This window comes from Schistocerca americana, chromosome 1 (assembly GCF_021461395.2).
Source record: "Schistocerca americana isolate TAMUIC-IGC-003095 chromosome 1, iqSchAmer2.1, whole genome shotgun sequence".
Classification (NCBI taxonomy): domain Eukaryota; kingdom Metazoa; phylum Arthropoda; class Insecta; order Orthoptera; family Acrididae; genus Schistocerca; species Schistocerca americana.
The window spans coordinates 230,488,653-230,493,361 of record NC_060119.1 but is presented as its reverse complement, the minus strand read 5'-3'; the positions used below and the strand labels follow the sequence as shown (position 1 = coordinate 230,493,361).

The 4,709-nt window shown below is 42.9% G+C and overlaps 1 non-coding gene across 1 annotated transcript; it reads right to left on the bottom strand.

Moving 5' to 3' along the window:
* Nucleotides 1–1,696: 1,696 nt before the first annotated feature.
* On the bottom strand, nt 1,697–1,769 carry Trnat-agu. Its single transcript has one exon. It is a non-coding gene; the product is annotated as a tRNA-Thr (tRNA).
* Between the last annotated feature and the right edge of the window lie 2,940 nt (nt 1,770–4,709).

Genomic DNA, 4,709 nt, shown 5'->3' with positions numbered 1-4,709 from the left:
AGTTTCTCCACAAAATTTCTCTGCGCTTATCGTTTGCTTGTTGTGCATGATCTCCTTCGAAATTCTCTCCTCCACAATTGAAGCACATCTCTCGACGCCGTTTCCACTTGCGGAAGTAGTCTTGGTACGATTCGTGCTGGATCTCGCAAAGCGGCATCTATGAATTTTCTTTTATCTCGTCTATCGTTGCAAATTTTCGTCCTTTCAACGGGCTTTGCATCTTTGGAAATAAAGAAAAGTCAACAGGAGCCAGATCTGGAGAATAGAGAGGATGAGGCAGCACAGTGATTTCGATTTTTGTGTAATAGTCAAGCAGCAACAGGCACGAATGTGCGGGTGCGTTACCGTGAGGTAAGAGCTATGATTTGTCTCGCCACATTTCAGGCTATTTGCTTCTCACATTTTCTCGCAGGCGTCGCAACACGTCACCATGGTACCATCGACTTACAAAAAAAATTGTTCAAATGGCTCTGAGCACTATGGGACTTAACTTCTGAGGCCATCAGTCCCCTAGAACCTAGAACTACTTGAACCTAACTACCCTAAGGACATCACACACATCCATGCCCGAGGCAGGATTCGAACCTGCGACTGTCGCGGTCGCGCGGTTCCAGACTGTAGCGCCTAGAACCGCTCGGCCACTCCGGTCCGCCATCGATTTACAGTGTGCCCTTACGGCATGAATTCATGTTGAACTAATCCTTCAAAGTCAAAGGAAACTATCAGCTTGGCTTTGACATTGGACTTGCGCTGACGAGCGTTTTTTTTTTTCTTTTTTTGGTCTTGGTGAACCTCTCCCTACCCGTTGTGAAGATTGAAACTTGGTCTCAACATCATAACCGTAGACCCACGTCGCACCACCAGGTATGTTTCTCTTAAGGACCATTTCGTTCACATTTGTGTGATGAAAAAGCTCTGCACAGATTGCGGGGTGGAGGTCTTTGTCGTCTTGACTCGTTATCCGTGTGACGTACTTGTCGGCAACACTATGCGTTCTGAGATGCTGTGACAGCCTTTCATGACAAGATCCAACTGAAATGTTACATTCTTCTGCAAACTCTCGGACAGTCTGTCTTCAATTGACATGCACTGTTTCCTTAACATTCCTGACATGAAAGTCGTTCTGAACGACAGTCATCCTCCAACTTCCGTGCGGCCACTTTTAAGCCGTATGAACCTTCCCTAACACCGAATACGGCCTAAGCACTAACCACCGTCGGCCTCCTGCATCATTTGGTGTTTATTTGTAAAGGTTTTCTTGAGATTCACGCAAAATTTAATGCAGGCATGTTGCTCCTGTAACTGTGCCATTTTGAAATTCGCAAACTGTGAGATACAACGTTTTACTCAATACAGCACTGAATAATAACTAGCAGACATAAAACAGTGAAACGTCTGGCACTTAACACGTTAAAAACAGCTCTGTGCAGGTATGCAGACCACATATCGCTCCAACACATAATGGGCGTGAAATTACGAACGTCCCGCAATTTTTTGAACAGACCTCGTATACAGACATGTGCCATGTATAAATGAGTATTGTTCTTTTGAAAAGTGACACCAAGGTGCTGGCGCAAATCGGGACATAGAGTGTGCTGTCAGACTCCCTCAATCACTCACAGTAGTTCACACTCCTCGCTCACGGTGCCACTCCAGACACAGCTGTTTGGAAGCTGAAGAAGTGAATTAAAATTTGCGCTGTGGCGGGGACTCGAACCCGGGTCTTCTTGCTTACTAGGCAGATATGTTGACCATTACACCACCACAGCTGCACGAACTGCTGAAGTCAAATACCCTTCCGAACACAAACTCCAATTCACATCTGCCCTTATATTGTCACTATCACCAGGGCTCTCTTGGAATAGTGACAATATAAGGGCAGATGTGAACTGGAGTTTGTGTTGGGGAGGGTATTTGGATTCGGTAGTTTGTGCAGGTAGGTTGACCATAATGCTATGGTGGTGTAATAGCATATCTGACTAGTAAGCAAGAAAAACCGGGTTCGAGTCCCGGCCGCAGCACAAATTTTAATTCACTTCTTCAGCTTCCAACGTTATTGTAGATAAATTAGAGACTTAAATGTCTCAGGGAAAATTTAATTTAAGACCTATTCGATCACATGTAGTACAGCACTTCCCTATTACGTCCAGTGCTGGGGTGCTATTCCAACGTCGGAGAGCCCTGGTAATAGTGACAATATAAGGGGAGATGTGAATTGGAGTTTGTGTTTGGGAGGGTATTTGACTTGTATAGTTCGTGCAGCTTTGATGTTCGTAATGCTGTGATGGTGTATTGGTCAGCTTATCTGCCTAGTAAGCAAGGAGAGTTGGGTTCGAGTCCCGACCGCAACATGAACTTTAATTCACTCCTTCAGCTTCCAATGTTATCGTAGATTGATTAGAGACTTAAATGCCACAGAGAAAATTTAATTTGACAGCTGTTTGTTTTGTGCTGCTACCGGCAACCTACGCAAGGAATGGTGGGCGCCTAGTTGAGCGCCTTCTGGTCTGCGTCCAATGATGCGGGATGACACAGAATGTTTAGGGAGTTCATTACTTCTTCTCGGATGGCAGGCACAGACATGAAAGCGCTACGAAATGCATGGTGAACAATCTTATGGTGCTCAAATGTCGTTGACCGAATCCTTTATAACCAGTATATCTGCCCTTCAGTTCCGATGCAGTCCAACATTGGGCCACTGCAACATTCGAAAGCCCCACTAATCTGGATATTGACACGATTCGACCAGCAGTCAAAATGGTGACACACAATGAGACCTCTTTCAGCCTCTGTCAGGTGCTGGTAACACTATCTTACACGAGCACGTGACGTCTCCCGTGTCCTTTACAGTGATCTCGCGACATCTGACGCTGTTCACGCCAGCTAAAAGCTATACTCTCCTGTGAATTATCGCAAACACGAACAAGATTAATGCATTTACCATTCACACAGAACTGCGACTCGAATCTTACACACATCCGCCATTGTTGCATACATCCGACCACGCCTTCTTGCTGTTTCACTTTCTTTGTCAAGCAGTGTATATGCAGACTTCGTGGCCGTTGCCTACCAACGGAATGGGCAGACATGCCATAATTTTTCGCTCGCTTCTCGCAGTTAACGCTAGTTACAAACTGCGGCTTTTCTTGCTTCTCGCTCGCATCTAACGGATGGTCGCCACCGCCACTTGATCTAGCTAGCTGTGGTTACGGCAGCCGCCGTGACATTATCGTGGATGTTCGGTGCTTTACCATTGAAATAGAACATTGCTTTTGCTGAGAAGGGAAAGTGATATATAATTTTTGGAGCTCCGTATTTTAATTTCCAATAATGTAATTATATGGTCACTGATCTTTACGGCCCTGGCTCGATATAAAAAAAACTGTAGATTTATTCTTGCCCCACAAGCGATGGGGAACTGTGAGTAATTAGCAAACTAAAGTCATCAACAAAAAATAGCGTGAAGATTATGTGATGTGCGAAATGGCGTTGAAAAGTTGTGACGAACTTGTCAATAGTGGAGACACATGGTTAGAAACTTTGTTTTCAGACTGTAAGTCTAGTGACGACGAAGAAGACGAAGAAAGCTGTCATCATGAAGCTATAATCATTTTTGTATAATAGAGCCACATTTATTTTTTAATTATCTCCGAAAGAAAAGCCACACAAACTATAATTACCTCGTTAGACAGCGGAAAAGCAGTATTGTATCGCGTTATTGAAAGTGATAAGGAAGTGAGTACCGTACAAAATAAATTTTGTTTTGGCCATTAGTATAGGTGAGAAAACCAAGACCAGAACGACGTAAGGGTTGATCGGATATAAATAGCGGCGTTAAACCCTCATTAGGTTCAACTCTATTTTTTCTAAAGCCAGGTAAAAGCACCTCAGTTTTAGCAATACCGTCTTGCGTGACTAAGCTTTAGATATTCCTAACGGTACAGGCATAAAAGAGTATGCAGCTTCTCATTGTCGGCTTAGAAGCTTCAAGATATTCTCATAAAGTTGCGACAGAAGAAATAACAAAAATTATACGAAGAAACAGGTAGAAAAAAGAAGTTATTCGTACTGAAGTGGTAGATGATTTTATTACAAAAGGAAAACATAAGACGGCTACTTTTAGTGAATCTTGCGTTTGCAATACAGATCATTACAATTAAGAATAATTAATTCACAATAGAAGGACGCTTCCCATCAAATTGGAAAAGCTTCCAGAAGTGACTGAGCATTCTACGACAATACACACACAGTCATACATAATAATGTCCGTAACCAGTCAGGACGGTTCATTGTTACCTTAGAAATACTTTTGTTATCAACAGTCGACCGGAAACTTTCGACCTCATGTGAAAAGATCAATGTTCAGTGAAGATAGTCTCGTGGAAGACTCATCGAAGAATGAAATAAAAAAATTTGGGAACCGAAAAGTTATGTTTTCATGCGTCACACTTCTCTTCCGTGTTGTCGGAACAAATCCCTTTCCCTTCTAGATTTTTGATCAAGTCGTAAACGTTCATCATCATTAATTGCCACATTTCGAGTTCATCCTGACAAAAAAGTAGACATTCTTCATATTCCATTCCTTACGACGAGTCTACTAACCGTTAGACAGAGAATGCTTCCGTCAGTAGCTGCCATTTTAAAGAATATTCTACAGAGTAGTTTTTATGGACAGATCACTGAAGTTCCTAGTCTACCAGTATGGAAAT